Here is a 17,192-nt window from a genome sequence, read left to right on the forward strand (position 1 = left end):
AATGTGTCCAAACTAGGGACAGAGTAAAGGTGATGCATTCAACCTTGACTCAGGAATTTTCTGATGTCTGAATTCTTATACATTGCTTTAACGTCATTTTCTGCATTTATTATTATTGCTTATCATCGAATCATAGAAATATAGGGATAGAAGGGACCTCAAGAGGTCATTAAGTCCAACCTCTTGTGTTGAAGCAGGACCAAGTAAACCTAGACCGTCCCTGACAGCTGTTTGTGCAACCTGTTTTTAAAATCCTCCAATGACAGGGATTCTATAATCTCCACATGGAAGCCTATTCCAGATCTGAACTACCCTTATGCTGTGCACTCTCTCTCTCTCTCTAAAGATCCTTCTCATCTAAGCCTTCCCTGAAACATACCAGGTACAACTCAGGCAGCAGCAGCACAAACATTGCCACATATGTGACAGATTATTTTAACTGTGTGACTGATGGTAACATGCAGGGGTAGGGACCGGGCCTTATTTTGTCTGTGAAGGGCCAGGTAAATTTATGTCACTATGTATTGAAATGAGCTCATTGCTCAGGTGATGCCAATATTTCTAGCGTTAGACACACTTATCTACTTTATACACCCACATGTTCAAAGTCCATCAAACCAATACAAACTCTGAACTAACCCCTGCTCGTGTTACTTGCAGCAACAGTCCCATTGACATCAGTGGCAGAGCTCTCTTGAGGGAGGCAAGCAGGATTTAATCCAATTTAGAAGGCTAAATGTGATTTTATCAAACCCCCCATAGAAAGCTGAGGGATCTTTACAGACCTGACCCTGTTCAGTACTCACTCACACCAGCCACCAAGTCATAGAAGTTTTGTGTAACTAAAGACTAAAAAATTAAGCCTTATGTCTGCCAGACACTGAAGTGGATGTAACCCATTAGTGGAAACCCCATCCAATGGCCTGGACACTGTATCTATGAACTTTGCCTCTTATCCCAGCTAAGATCTTTTTGATCTATACGTGGCAGTTCTGTGTAATGCAGCAGAAATGGAACATTCTTCCTGGGGTGGGTCACTAGGTGCTGGTGACAGCAGAAAGCTGCTTCTCTCCAGTTCTTACTTGTGAAACAAAAAAATCCCTCCCCTTTGCTCAAAACAATGGTGCCACAGTGCTTTGCGATCTGCTGAGTACTATCTGCAGACATACATCATTCAAGTGCGTCAAAGGTAACCAGCAGTCTTCCTGCAGGAGCATGACTAACTGATGGCTACCAAGCATGACTAACTGATGGCTACCAACTGAGCTGGGACCCTCCCACGCCTATGTGTAACTACTGTATGAGCACCAGGATGACAAAGATGCACCCTGTGGTGCCCCTGACTGGGCTGTCACTGCCCCTTACTCAAGGCTTGTAAAGTGGCTCTGTGGAGAAGGGCCCAGGCCACAAAGCTTGGATTTGGATCCTAGCTTCCCTACATTTTTAGGGACTGTTCAGATACAGGATTTTGGTTCCGTCCAATATAGACAGAGGAGCCAAAATCCTATCGACTTCAGTATGGCCAGGATTTCACCCAGGGAGTTTGTTCGGGTTTGTCTATTTGAAAGGATGGCGGATCCACAGGTCCCTTGAGACCGAGCACTGTAGGAGTTATGAGAACCTGCCAGACGGCTATTGCAAGGAGGATGGTGGTGGAGCCTTTCATTGGTGAAGGTGTTAAAAGGGGCTTGCAGTGAGGGAGTTGGGGGGAACATATCTGAGCATAGGGCACAGAGCCCATGATTACAAAGGCAGACTGCCCTGGTGAATGCCTCCCACTGGGCTGATCAGAGGTGCAGCTCTCATAAATTGCTGCTGAAACCAGTAGCCCATGTTACTTTGAATCCTTCTCATGGCCAATAGGAGCAAAGGTGCAGCTCAGACATGCTTCTAGTAACTAAACGAGTAACTACATGAGTAACTAAATGAGTGAATCCAGGATTAGTGCAGCCAGCCATTCCCCCAGGTCTAGAACAAAGAACACCTGTTCAAGTCTAGAGCAATTCCCCTCCCGGGCCTAGATCAGATTGCCTACGCAAACCTTGCATATCTGCACACACAGGGCTAGAGCAACCTCTCCGCTCAGCCCTACAGCAACCTACCCATGAAGCTACCAAGACCCAGAGCAGCCCACTGACCTGCTCTTTGAGCAGCTGTCTCATCCTCCCACCCAGGCCTAGCCCACCCAACCCAATTGTCCACCCTCCTAGCCCAGGGCAACTTTCCTCCCAGTCCTGGAGTAGCCTACCCTGATTCCAACCAGCCCAGACCTAGAGCCAGGCATCCTCCCAAGCCCACAGCAACCTTTCCATCTTCCCACCCAAACATACAGTAATCCCATCCACTAGTTCAGGCCTCAAGCATCCCCTTTCCTCCTACGCCTACAGCAACAACTTGCCCTAGAGAAATCCACCCACTCATCCTTTCCAGACCTAGAGCAATCCATCAATCCCTTCTCTGAATGCCCAAAGCAACCTTCCTGCCCAATCGTGGAGCAACCTATCAAAGCACTGACCAGGTTTAGAGCCTCCTTTAACTGTATGCCTGATTTTTTTTAACTGCTATTTCTATTAGCAAAGAAATTCTAACTAGTGACCAAATTACTGGGGTCACTGCCACTATCAGTTCACCTTCAGAGGCATGTGCAGGTTCATCGCCCATTGCGCTTTTCCTCTTTGCCTGTCTCCATCTCACAACACAACACAGACGGGTTCCATGAGGAATGAAATAAGTACACAAGGGCCTTGTCTACACTGGACCTTCTTTGGAAAATTCCCCCCTGTTGCTACCGTCAATGCCGTAGTGCAGATGGCCCAGCAGTCCCTTAAGGACCATGTTATCGATGCCTGCCCACACCAGCTCTAGATGGCAAGGTGGCAGCTACCTTTGCCCCATCTGTATGAGTGCCCCACCTTTACTGCCATTGGTGGAACAGAGCCACTGGGAGCAATGGTGGGAAATCTTAAGAAAAAAGTTGAGTATCAACAAGACCAGTGACAGGGAATGCTATCATCATGGCTCCTAGGCAGGAAGCACGTAGGGTTTGCCGGCTCTCAGCCTCTCGATCCTCTTCTCCAGCCCCAAGCTGCTGCCTTGTCTGAGTGAGATTTTTCACCCTCCAGTCCCCCGTCATGCTCGCTCATCCTGCCACTACAGACTTCACGCCCCCCTTCCAGCACTCCCTTCAGGACACCCCACCCTGCCTCCTCCAGTTCCTCTTCCAAGCCCTCACCCATCCCACCTGTCTTCTCCCACACTGCCCCCTTGCCCACCTTCTCCTCATAGTCTCAACCTGCTCACTCTTTCCTTCCTCCCATATCTGCCTGCCCTAACCACCCTTTCCCCTTCCCCTCACCCCCACTGCACACCAAGCCCATGCTCCTCTCTGCCATCCTCCTCACTCCTCACTGTGTCCACAACCCCTCTCTCGTCACAGTGCTATCCGATGCTTCCCACTGTCCCCACACATTCCCCTCCACCAGCCATACACAGAGACCCAGCATAGAACGTTAACTCATACAAGAGATAGGCAACATTGGGGAGCATTTTGTTTCATCTTCCCCTCAGGCCCCAGCATCTTCTTCTCTCCCCCTCTCAGGCCAGCAGCTGTCTTGCCCACAACCCTTATCCAACCCACACCCACCCTTGTGACAGCGATCACGCTGTCCTGCTGATCATGCTGGGAAGAGTCAGATCAGCACCCAGTCACCCAGCAAAGTGGAGTTTGATCTCTAACTAGCCACTTCGCACTGCTACCGCACCAGCTTTCACGCAGCAAGCAGAAGCATTTACTGGTCAATTAGGAAAAATAAAAACAAACCCCAAATATTCCTTACATATGGTTAAAAATTTGTTTGGGGGAGGAGGGCGCAGAAGAGAGGGAATGAAAGGTACAAACTTGTTTGCCAAACTCTCCAAAGAAGTACTAACTCCTGGTAAGTTTAGCGGCAAAGTTCCCTATTAACAAGAATGGATATTATTCAAACACCCTGGCTCCCAACACCCCAAGCCTCTGGTGGTTCCAAAGGCAAGTCCAAAGCCAGACCTGCACTTCACAGCTCAGGCCCATGTCCATTCCCAGACACCATGCAATATGAAGCAACAGCTTTTCCCCTTTTCCTCCCCATATTTCTTTACATGAAATAATATTTAAAAGAGTTTGGCTCTACAAAATGTGGTTCAAGTCTACCAGAAAAAACTGGATTCTAAAAGAAGTTGAATGGGCTTTGGGGCACCAGTGTTGAAATCATCTCCCCCTCTGAGGAGAAGAGACTGGAGCAGCAGGGCTGGGCTGTAACATTTCCTCAATTGGCTAGTGTACAATACTGGGACAAAGGGACAACCCAACACAGGGACAGCTTCATTGTGGTGTCACAAACCACCACCATGTGTGTGCATGAGAGAGACCAAAATCGCTGCATTTAATCGATTTGGGGAAAACTTAGCAAGAAAGTGTTTTAAAAGGGGTGAATTAGGTGCATTTTGCCAGCAAATGACAGAAGAATAAATAACAAAGAGTCTATAGGTTTTCTTACTCTTCCGCAGAAGCACAGCCTAGAAAACTGCATTGTTGGGATTTGATTTCAAACACACCAAGACAGCTTTTACGGCTGGTGTCTGTGTTGACACAACTTCAGTTGACACAATGCAGGCTTTACGGTTTTTATTTAACCAGGAAGTTATCTGCCAGAACATGTCAATCTCCATTTTTTAAAAATTCAGATGCAATAAAATAATGCAGGTGTCAACAATGGGGAAAAATACACAAAGCCTAGAATACACCACCAGAGCCTCTCCCCACAACCAAATACCCCACACAGCATCAATTGTGTTGAATGGTTTCCTTCTCTTAAATATAGTCTCGGCAACAATAAAGGAAATTTAAACAGAACACATGGCTGTTTGTAATGTTCATTGCAGGCAGCTTTAAGAAAGCAACCATAGGCCATTCCTCTCCCAGCTGAACAGCACAAGATAAGGCACCAATTGCACTGACAGCCTGATAGCAAAAATAAAGGCATTACCTGCACTTTGTCCTGTCATACTGCACCCGATTGTCCACCTTCGAGGTCTGATATTGTCATCAAAAGCAACCTCCCCTCCAAGCTTAGTCCATCTGCAAGCTTCCCATTCTCTGTGGAGAGCAGCTTCTTGACCTCCAATCCTAACATTAGTAGCTTGGATGCTTCACTGCCTCCTTGCTGTTCCCTAGCCCATGTCGTCACCAGGTTTTGGCTGCACTCATTGGCGGAGAGAGAGCAGATAATAATACTACTAATAGCACTGAGAGGGCTGGAATAGGCAAATCTTTTGTTTCAAAGCAGAAAACACAGGGAAAGCTGAAGTGGGAGAGGGAATATAGAAACTTGAATAAAATAACACAGGAGTGGTGTAAGAATCTCCTCACTTGCAGCAGGTTAAAAAAAAGCAAATGTCCCAATCCGGAAATGTGTATACATGCATATGTACGTATGCACACACACACCCCTTTATATGCAGCACCATCCCCTTCATTCATATGTTTATTTTGAAGGATAAATGGATCCCAATGCCATACAAAACTACTTCCTAAGCCCAGCAAAGGAGAGAATATTGAGGCATTCAACTTTTTACACTCCTTTTTCCCCATGTGAATTCAGTGTTGGTTTAGGGTGCTGGATTTACAGCCATTGACAATGAAGACAACTGTTTATCCATCGAACACACATTGAGCACAGGCAGGAGAACTGCAAGTTTCCCCAACATTGTCCTGTCAATATACCTCAAGCCAGAACTGCAAGGATAAGAGGGTAGTTCAGTATTCTGGGCTCTTTCAGTCCTTGGCCTTCATCATATTAAAGGTATGTCTGACTTACATCTGTAGGTTTTGGTTGGCTCGTGGCACTGGTTTCTCTTTGTCCAATGAGAAGGTGAAAATTTCATGAAACTTGCTTAGATTTCCACAATAAGCCACTTTGCTAAACATCATCCCCATGTGTTGCTGAATTCTATATGCTTTTGCTGCAGCAGTTCTTTTGCTACACAAACTTCCAGCCAGTCCTGAATAAAGAGGACACTTTTGTGCAATGAGCCATGGACTAGTCCGAAGAGATTCCTGTTTCCCCCTAGTGTCTTTTCAGATTATTTTTCTTGCTCTTTCTTTCTGTTTAGGATTTTAAAGCACTGAACTCTGGCTTGAAGAATTAAATCTTCCGAGACAGTCGGATCCATTTTGCCACTTCTCCAAAACCAACAAGTTGGATTCCTACTGACAAGATAGGTTTGAAAAGCAGAAAACCATCCCATTTTAGTTACAATACTGATGATAACGACCTTACATTTATACTGAGCCCTTTAAAACCGTACATTGAGATCACTTTGGCAGCCCTTAAAATGTGCCCACCTCTGGGATGAAGCACAGTCCCTGAGCCTTCTGGGATGAAGCACAATACAACAGCCACAATACGCGACAGTTTGGGGCAAAAAATGAAGAATACCTTTTCCTGGCTGAAACTTCAGGAGAAATTTACGCAAGCAGAATGTAATTACCCAAGTCAAAATGTGACCAAGATAACAAACACTCCCCATCCTACAAAGCACCATGTGGTCTTTAATGACCGCATGTAGTCATGCCTGAGTTGTACAACTCATTCAAAAGACAGCTCCTCCAGTAGCAACACCATGCTGGGTCACTGAATCAATTCTGACTCAGAAGAGCAGCCCTTACTGAACGGCTATCACCACTTCCTGCTGCACACAGAGGTTTCTCAAAAGTCTTCTATCCACAAAGTACTAATCTAACCTAATGCTGATTAGCTTGTGAGACCTGACATGATCACAGTATATGGTGTGCAGGGCCGGGGCAACCTATTAGGCAACCTAGGCGGTCGCCTAGGGCGCTAGCATTTGGGGGGCGGCATTTTCTTCGGTGGCGACCGCGGTGGCTGGATCTTCGGCATTGTCGGCATTTAGGCAAAGGGAGCTGGAGCAGGGGGGCATGGGGAGGGCCACCTGCAGCAAGTGGGGTGGGGAGCACGCAGGGGAACTCCCTGCCCCAGCTCACCTCTGCTCCGCCTCCTCCCCTGAGCACGCCGCCCGGCTCTGCTTCTCTCCCTCCCAGGGTTGCGGCGCCAAACAGCTGATTGGCGCCGCAAGCCTGGGAGGTGGGAGAAGTGGAGCAGCGACGGCATGCTCGGGAAGGAGGCGGAGCAGAGGTGAGCTGGGGTGGGGAGCTGCCGCACGGCTCCCTGGGCAGGGGGGGGAGCTGCCACAGGGGGGTGCCGGGGAGCTGCCACGGGGGGGGGGGGGTGCCTCAGGGTGGAGGGGGGGTGGGGAGCTGCTGCAGGGCTCGGGGAGGGGGCGAAGCAGAGGTGAGCTGGGGTGGGGAGCTGCCGCACGGCTCCCCAGGTGGGGGGGGCTGCCATGGGGGAGGCGCCTCAGGGCGGAGGGGGGTGTGGGGAGCTGCTGCAAAGGAGGTGCCTCAAGGTGGGGGGGGAGCTGCCGCAGGGTTCGGGGAGGGGATGGAGCAGAGGTGAGCTGGGTTGGGGAGCTGCTGCACGGCTCCCCGGGCAGGGGGGGCTGCCATGGGGGAGGCGCCTCAGGGCAGGGGGGGGGGTGGGGAGCTGCCGCAGGGCTTGGGGATGGGGGAAGGCGCAAGGTGGAAGTTTCACCTAGGGCGCAAAACATCCTTGCACCAGCCCTGCTAGAGAAGGTCCCCATAAAACCACAATCCCAAAAGCCAAGGGTTTTGGGAGCCCCAAAGGCCCACCATGGGCAGTGGTGCAAGGACCATTCAAAAGCCCCCATGACTTTTGGGATAAATCACTTGCCAAATATCCCCCCAATGCTTTGGTAATATTTTGAAGGTTATCTCTGCACCCAAAAGGGTTACAACCTTAGTGAAAACTGAGATTTGGGGGCATATGCCCCTGATTAAATAGTGCAGGAGGAGAATGAGTCTCCACTCTCCCTCCAACCTCTGATGCTGGCTTCTTTGCCTGCTGTCGCACAGTCATTTTTATGCTCTTTGATAGAACAAATAGGAGACTAAACTACCCCTTCGTATGCTGTGCTGGCCTGGTCTTTGTGAAACACAGACAGAGTCCATGGGCCAGGCCCTTGCATATGTGTATCTATTTTTTTTAAAATGCATGTGATCAAGTCACATGATTCGTTTGATTTTTTTAAATGAATGGAGCTTATTCACCCACTGATTCTGCCTCCTGACGTGTACTTGTGCATCTTAGGCAATGCTCTGACCAGCACTTGTCCTCACGCCGTGCCAGCTCCAGGAGATTTCAAACAGGGCACATTTCTTATTCTTAAATGGTGGCTATAAAGATGTGGATTATTTGTTAAACTGTGATTCGGAGTCTGAGCGAGTCTGAATTATATTTATAAACTAATCCCTGCTCTACGTAGATGTCTGGGTCGCCGTTCACTCACTCATCCAAGAGTTGCTATCAGTGCAAACTCTTTGTGGGCAGTGGGATTTTCAAAAGCTCTCTCCATTGGTCTAACTCTGTTCCCACTGATTTCAAAGGGAGCAAAGTTAGGCTATTGGCAAGGCACTTTTGAAAATCCCATCCTACCTGACAGAAAAAGAGAAGCAATTCCCTATAAATTATTCACCCAGTGCTGGCTCTCATGATCCAGCAAAACTCCCCTTGTGATGGGGGACACAGTGTCCGTGATATGTAAATTACCAGTACAACCATTCCTGCTCCCTGCTGAGTGGGGAGAGATTCGCCTCTTACACTGCCATCAGATTGCTGGGCAGGCCTGGTGAATATTGGCACTAACTATTCAAGGTTACCTAAGCATCCTTTGTAGAACAGCCATGCCACCTTGCCATACACACCATGAGGGCCTGTGCAAGGATGTTTTGCGCCCTAGGCGAAACTTCCACCTTGCGCCCTCCCCCATCCCCAAGCCCTGCGGCAGCTCCCCGCCCTGAGGCACCCCCTCCCGCGGCAGCTCCCCACCCCCCCCCGCCCTGAGGCGCCCCCCCTGCGGCAGCTCCCCACCCCACCTTACTTGCTGCAGGTGACCCTCCCCGCGCCCCTCTGCTCCAGCTCCCTTCGCCTAAATGCCAATGACGAATGGGGCGACCAAAGATCCGGCCGCCGCGGTCGCCGCCGAATAAAATGCCGCCCCCCCAAATGCTAGCGCCCTAGGCGACCACCTACGTCGCCTAATAAATTGCACCAGCCCTGCCCTCTAGCCATCTCCAGGCTGCTGCCACAAGCTACTCTCAAGCCACCACCTGGCTCTCTGAATTCGAGCCAGCTTATCCACTGAATGGCCACTGCGGTCACCAACCACAAGGGATACTGTGATGGTGAGTGTGGTATAAGAACCACCCAGGTAGAATAGAATAGAACAGAATAGAATAGTTGTGGGGAGGGGCTGGATCTCGGTAGAAAAACCTATTCAGCTACAGAGAGAAGTAGGGTGACCAGACGTCCCGATAAAATCGGGACCGTCCCGATATTTCGGTGTCTGTCCTGATATCCGCCGGCAGCACTGGGTTTTGGTTTTTTTTGCTCAGCCGGCAGGACTCAGCTTTTTTTTCCTCTGCCAGCGGGCAGCCCCCCCCCATGTGTCCCGATATTTTCTCCCCCTCATCTGGTCACCCTAGAGAGAAGACACGATGAAGGTAAAAGACACGGGGACCAAACTCGGCACAAACATACCTATGCAGTTCCCCTGAGAGGGGGAAGGGAACATCACCCACCTTCAGGACCATCCCTGGCCCATCTTCAGGAGCAGCCCCTCCTCAGTAGGAAAGAGAAGGAGCCCCTTGGGGAACAGCAAGGATGGGAACTCTAGTGAAAGGAGATGGGGAGAGATAGAAAGGCAGTGTGGCATAGGAGAAATCAAGAGGAAGAAGCCACAAAAAAGGCATTTTATTGGCATTTAGGGACTCTGCCTCTGATTGGGGAAGTCCCCCCAAGAGCACAGTACTTGTGGATCTCCCCCTCAAACCCACCCAATCATTCTGAGGTTCACACACACTGGAGGCTACATGTAAGGGGTCCTGCGTGCGCTGTATGCTTCAAGGCATGTTGACAAAGGGAACATTGCTCTCTGTATTCTCAAGGGCTAACTGCTTTCCACTGACAGGGAATGGTTTCATGGCCATGGAATTTGGAAGGCCCAAGGGCTCTGAAATTCTGCAGTTCAGGTTGGACTTGCTCGGCTGGTGTGGCACTTCGGACAGACATGTGTTTTGATGTTGCTGCAGAATCCTGCTTAACCTGGCCCTCCAAATCTTTAGTGGGTCACCACAAGATTTCTGTCTCCTACCTACAGAGCACAGGAGAGGATATCTCCCTGCCAGATGCTAATTTCATCTGGCAGTCTCATTGGTGCCAAAGCCAGTTTAAAATGCTACATAAAATATAAGAGTATTGAATTGTCATTTATCTGAAAAGTAGATCAGAGTTTGCATTTACACAGAGCCTCCCGTCCCTAAGCATCTTAGGGACCCAATTCAGCCCTGTGTCAGCTGAGAGGTGGCATGCTGAGCCCTCCCACCCCACAATTCTTGTGAATGCCAGAGGCCAATTTAGCCCCAGCCCATGTTAGAGTAGCTTCAGGGGCTGCCCTACCTTGATCCACAGCCCCTCTGGGCCATAGCAGCAGCCAGGAATAACTAGGGCATAACTTGACCATGTCTGCTCCCTCCTCTGGCCTGCCTCTTACACATCTCCTGAGCCAAGGGCTCTTGTGGAAGCATAGAGCTGGCTGCACCAACTCCGTGTTTGCTGAGGAGGCCTCCTATACTGGGATGCTCCTTGGGGGAGCCTAATGGCTGCTTCCTAGTCACTTTATGCAGACATAGTCAGTGTACGGTGGCCCTGATGCAGGAGTGAATTCCTCCTGACAGCTATATCCATACAGCCCCACTTAAATGCACTGGGCTGGCGGGAGACAGACAACCAGTGCATAACCAGGTATGGGAAAGGGAAATATCAGCAGGGTGAGCGCCTATTCTTATGAAACAGGCTGGGGACATTTAAAGTCATTGCAAAGGAGCTGAAATCTCCCTTTTCAGATCTGATCAGATAGTCCATCACACAGCGATAATAAATAATAATAATACTTGGCACCTATAAACTCCTGTATACCCAGTCCACCCTGAAAGGACTTAGCACTTACTACAATCATTTATTGGCACTGACCACTGTGTATCTAAGTGCCTGCAAGCTTTGAGGTCTCAATAAAAGAGGCTAGGTACTGTGCTCCCCGGTATTTGCAGAAGACCAGCGAGGTTGGCCACACAGGCAAGGAGACAAATCTTTCTTGGGCAAAGAGAGCAACTTCTCCTAAAAGTTTATACATTTGTGCTTAAGCTGATTTCTACAGGGAGTGAATTCTAGAGCAATGTTCCTCAACCTTTTAGATACGAGGAATCGGCTTGCTGCCTTCCTAAACTGTGTCATGGGGATCTCAGGGACCAGTCGTTGCGAAATACTGTTCTAGAGGAGCAGCAGTTCAGGAAAGCTCTGCAACCAAAAGTCAGAAGCATCACCACTGGGAATCCTTAGGTCAATACTACTGACATTTATTCAACCCTAATCAAATCTATGGCTCCAGGTACAGCAGTCCAGGTATGTCAAAACTCAGGCTTAGCGACACTGAGCAATCCCTCGCTGGCTTGCATTAGGCAGTATATGCAAACGTATCCTCTGATAGTTATGGAACTGGTTCCACAGCATTTATCACACCTCCCTGGCAAACCTGACATACTCTTTGCAATACCACATGGCTATTAATTGGATGCCAGTGGTTTTCTCTCCCCCTCTCCATCTACAATAATTAGTGGGTGCTGCAAGTGACTTTGTACTTCAGAGGAAATTAGTGCTAAGGAATTCCCCCCCCCCCTCCGACCCTTAAAACGAAAAAACAAAACAAGCAACATAACTGATCTGGATCCTGACTGCATGACTGTCAGTGTTATAGCAGCATCCAGCCTTCTGACTGGATTGTAATTGATCACCATTCTGCAATAGCTCTGACCAAGCCTGAATTAGTTAACTGAAATGCTGTGTGTGTGTGTGTGTGTGTGTGTGTGTGTGTGTGTGTGTGTGTGTGTGTGTGGCCCTGATTACACATTCACCCCTCACCCAGTTTGAAGTCAGCTGTGAAGTGGTTTGAAATAGTAACACTGGGGACTGGTTTTGCCACACTGTGCTGAGCTGGGGCTTGGGGAAAAGCGACAAGGAGGAACACTGCAAACTAAGAATTAAATTTTTTGGACTGGTTGGACTATGATGTCATGGTTTCCCAGCTCCCCCACGATTGGCTGACGGGTTGAGCATCTGCTGAGAGCTAAGGGCTGGTTATTTGCCTGAGGTTCAGACCTTTCAGAGCAGCTTTGAATCATGGCTGGTTGTCGTGACAACCTGGATAGTGTCAGCTCCTGATAACCGAATAATGAGGTTGTCACCAAAAGGAGTCCCTCCATCAGCAAGGTTTAGTGATCATTAATGTATCTGAGGGAAACGTGTGAGCAGAAAAGGTAGGGAGATCATTTGTCGCTGCTGGCACACACGACCAGTCTGCCTTGCAAAGGTGCTTCATTAGCTAGGAAACACCTAACAACACATAGCTATGGAAACCAGTTAGGTTGTTTCACAACAGTGAGTGTGTCAGAAAAGCTCAGTTATGGGATCTGGTACCTATGGAAATCCAAGCAGAGGAGAAGCAAGTGGAATTCACAAATATTGAACTGAAATGACTCGAGCCAGTTATGATCCAGTATCCAGGTGGTTAAACCCTGCACAGTGAACAATGACACAGCATGGTCCAGGGTACAGGGCATGGGACTGGGGGTCAGGAGACCTGGATGCTTCTCCTAGCTCTGCCACTAACTTCCTGTGTGACCTTGGGTAAGTCACTGAATCTCTCTGTGCCTCAGCTTACCCCCTCTGTAGAAAGGATAATATGATGATACTTATCCAGTTCTGTGAAGAGCTTTGAGGTCTAGGGATTATAAATCCTAACTACTAGTTATTGAGGGAAGTGGCTGGTAGACCATGAGGAGGACTCATGGTCGAGCTCTACCAAGTGATGCCATCAGATCAAAGATGTGGATGACCAGTTAGAACAGAGACTCCCTCAGTAGTCATTTATACATAGAGAGAGAAGCCAAGGCATGTCCCCTGCCTCAAACTATCTGTTCCCTGGCACTAAACATTCAATATATTCCTACTTTGCCCCCTAACTAAATATAACCCAGTCTTTTGCCTCATCCTCCTTATGGACTTGATCCTGCATTGACTGAAGTCAATGAGAGCTTTCCAATTGACTGCAATGGGCGCAGGTTGGGACCTATATTACAACATGCTTTTTATCTCTGTCCACAGTCACAGACCTTTGTGTGTTATCCACACACAAACTTGGGGAAATTCCATCACTACGTTTTGTAAACTGCTGCACCCCCTAAAACAAACTTTAACAGAAGAATGAATTTTACAAATGTCCTGGCGGTCTCAGTTGCTGCTGTTGCACACTCATTTCAAGGGTGTTTTTAGAAAATTCAAATTTTATAATTTTGCTGAAAAGGGAGTGGCTGTGAAAATTATCTCTGTAAATAACTATTCATTAATCCCTGACTGCAAGAGTTAATTGACAGAATGATTATTTTTTCCACCTTTCCTACATTGTTTTTAAAGTACCTACCCCAAATCTACTCTTTCATTGGTAGAAGAATATTCATAAAGTGTTTGCAGTTAAAATCAGCTGTAGCTTATGTGATTATAATTTAGTTTATGTTTTTGCCTCCAATCATAATTTGGTCATACTCAAAATTGAGTGCTTCAACTGTGGATTTAATTGAGATGTAATAAGAAAATTAACATATGTCAATTAAACACCAATTGACTATTAAGACTGGGTTTAATAGATATCTATCTTAATATATAGTTGTTACACCTCATTAAGCAGTTGTTGAATCCCAGTAACTGTTGTTAATAATCAACTGGCATTTAACCCGCATCCAATAACTAGCACCGCTAAATGTAGTGTTGACATACTATGGTGATGGGTAGCAGTATAAAACTCTACTGTAAGGTCTTAAGATGCAGGAGGAAAAATATCAGAATAATAATGGGACGCATAATGGACCCTAGACCCTCAAATCCTGCCTCCCCTAAAAGGAACAATGTGTAGGAATATCCACAAGAAGATCCCTATCCCAGAGTCCACTCCTTCAGGAAAGGATGATCTGAGACAATGATCTGAGGCAATACTACTTTATATTGTATTGCACATTGCATGTTCTAAATACTGCATAAGCCTTAACTAACCCTCACAACAGCCTTGTGCAGTAGGGAAGTAGTATTATCCCAGTTTTACAGATGGGGAAACTGAGGCAGAGAGGTGAAGTGATTGGCTGAATGCTGCCCATCAATTCAGTGGTAGAGTCAGGAACATAGCGAGAAAGTCCCCAACTCTTTGTCTTGGGCAGATAATTTTGCCTCACAATTTTGCAATGGGGTTTTACAAATTCAAACACCACTCAAAATGTTTCTTTTTAAAACTGCAATGGAAACAGGGGTTTGGTTTGGATTTATATATTGCCCTGCAGGACTTGGAGCCCAAACCATCACAGCATTGGGCTAGTGCATGAGACTCACATAGTCAAAAGGGAGCAGTATGTTTTCATTGTGCAAACAAAATTTTAGCTTTGTTGTTTTTAAAAAAAAAGCTGTCAAGGATGAGGAGTTACTCAGAGATCTAAAAGCCAGGGTGCCATAGGTGGTGGCTTAGGCTAGCTGCCTGAATACATACCCAAGGGGTCTAGACAGGTATATACATAAGCTCCTCCCCAGTCACTGTCTGTGCTACCCCAGCTACACTGCTATTTTTAGTGTGCTAGTTTGAACAGAACTAGCGAGGGTACATCTATGCAAGCGCAAATGTAGACATACCCCTAGTGAATAGGGCACTGAACTTGAGGGTGAGACCCTGACGGCATTGAAGTCGATGGCAAAACTCCCATTGACTTCAACAGAACTAGGATTTCACCCAACATTGGTATTATTCTTTGCTCTGCCATTGACATAACGTGTGAACCTGGGCATGTCACTTAGCCTCTCCGGGCTCTGGTTTCCCCATCTATGGAAATGGTCATGTTTACTCATGTTTGTAAAGCACTCTGAGATCTGTGTATGAAGAGTGCTGTGTGAGGGCTAAGTATTTTTGTGATTAGAAGAGGAAGTAGGGAAGTGTTTGGGAACTCATCATCTAGCAAAAATGTCTCAGACAGAGTGCTGTATCCTCAGCTGGCATAAAATCACTGTAGTTCATTGACTCCCGCTCTATGCCTCAGTTTCCCCATCTGTAGAGTAGCTAGAGCTAAACTGAACATTTTCAAACTTCCATGAAAATACTTGTGCAAAAATTTTTCACTTTTTTTTGTGCAAAAGTATTTTCTGTTTTGCAAACAGATTCTAGAATGGTCCCTATTTTTAGAAAATCTGAATTTTCAACTAAACAGGCTTCAAAAAGCATCAAAAAATGTTCACAAACATCTGCATTTTCTTTCCAAAAACTAGGGATATGAATACTGGCTCAAGTGCTTCACAGGAATGCTGCACATAGATGGGCTCGAGACTGGAGGTTCAGACCTGGATTCAGACTTAAAACTCCAAATACAAACACGGCTGCAGTTTGGTTAATTTAGGTTTATTTTTAGGTGTGAAGATTAAATATTGTACAGCTGGAAAGCACTACGGTATGAAAGTACTAAACAGAAAAGCAATTCATAACCTTTTGCTTGTGATATCACAGCTGCCTGGACTGCTTAAATCAGTGACTACTGATTACTGAACACTTAGGCCAATGTTTTCAAAAGAGATCAATAAAGTTGAGTGTCCAACATCAGATGACTTGGGTTTGATTTTCATAGGTGCTGAGCACCCACAACTTCAGCTGAAATCAGCTGTGTGTACCCAGCACTTCTGAAGGTAAGCCCCACGTTATCTCACCCTGGGACCCCAAAATGGAGGCACCCTAACTAATTGGTCACTTTTGAAAATTGGACTTTTGGTCCTGATCCGGAGTGACTCTCAAATGACTTTAACATGGACTTGGCCTCAATACAGTATTGGGCGGAATGAAGATTCTGATCTGAAGCCTATTAAAGTCAATAGAGATCCTCGTTGATTTCAGTGGGCTTTGAATCAGACCCTTAATGCCAACTACCTCAGAGCAGGAGTAAGAGCAGAGAGAGAGAGAGAAAATGACCACCAGGAGAGATCAGCAGAATGGTTTCTAAACCGAATGATTTTCAAAGTTCCCCCCAAGACATAAATGTGCCATTTAAGATTGGAACCTCATTAGGAGATGACAACTGCCAAAGCAACAACCACCAAGATACACCAGCTGCTAAGCCCGACACCCTTGAGAGTATCCCTGCAACAACTGGAAAGCTTGCACTCAGCAGCGCGTCCATGCCCTGCAATTGACGAAGCACCAGAATGGCAGCTTTCCTTATATGAGGCCCTCCTCCCATGGGCCGCTCAGGTGCTGCTGCACCAGGTGCCTCATCCTTAGGAGACTGAGAAAGTGTCCCCGCTAGGGTTGTTAAGGCCACAGCAATATTGACTCTTGTCCTATGAATCTTTTATGTGTAATTAAAGCTGCTCTGGCTCTTAGACAATGAAATGGTATGAATAGCTTTTACCTTGCAGCCACGATTTTTTTAAATGCCTGCCGCTGTGTCAGGGGGTTTTAAACAGAATAATCTTACTCTTTAGCTCTGTCCCATTCAACGGGGTCATGTTATGCTTCATGAATAGAAAGGGCTTATAAGGGGATACACACAACCATTTTATGTGGGGGGGGTTTCTCCCCATCTTCAGCAAATTTTGCAGTAAGGGAAGGTACTGGAGCAACAACTCAGGAGACTGAAATCTTCTGTTTGGCCACAGAACAAACCCAGCATGGACACCCAGCCCCATTACCCCACTGTTATTCAATCATATTCTGTAGAAGCCAAGTGAAAGTCTGACCCCCATGGAAGTCAATGCAAAACTCCCACTGACTTCAACAGAGCCAGGATTCTCCCTCTCTTATCTCTGGCTAAGAAGGTATTTCAGTCTCCATGGTACACTCAGTCCAAGACCTCTCTGCCGAAGGTGCCAGTTAGGGACATCTGGGATAGTGGTTTCTCTGATGAGAACATTTGTCCACTAAGAAAT

The 17,192-nt window shown here is 47.2% G+C and overlaps 1 protein-coding gene across 6 annotated transcripts in view; it reads right to left on the bottom strand.

Annotated features, from left to right (window-relative positions):
* PAK3 (p21 (RAC1) activated kinase 3) overlaps nucleotides 1-17,192 on the bottom strand; it is a 194,211-nt gene that overhangs the window by 99,485 nt on the left and 77,534 nt on the right. The window contains exon 1 of one of the 6 annotated variants that reach the window (XM_042851055.2): nucleotides 5,025-5,237. The exons of 3 other annotated variants lie outside the window; for them this stretch is intronic. The gene's annotated coding sequence lies outside the window, so the exon portion shown is untranslated. Of the gene's footprint in view, nucleotides 1-5,024; nucleotides 5,238-17,192 lie in introns of those variants that run through there. 2 more of the 6 variants (XM_005291809.5, XM_005291810.5) reach the window with 2 other exon arrangements.

The sequence above is a fragment of the Chrysemys picta genome, chromosome 9, assembly GCF_011386835.1.
Source record: "Chrysemys picta bellii isolate R12L10 chromosome 9, ASM1138683v2, whole genome shotgun sequence".
NCBI classification, from domain to species: Eukaryota; Metazoa; Chordata; order Testudines; family Emydidae; genus Chrysemys; species Chrysemys picta.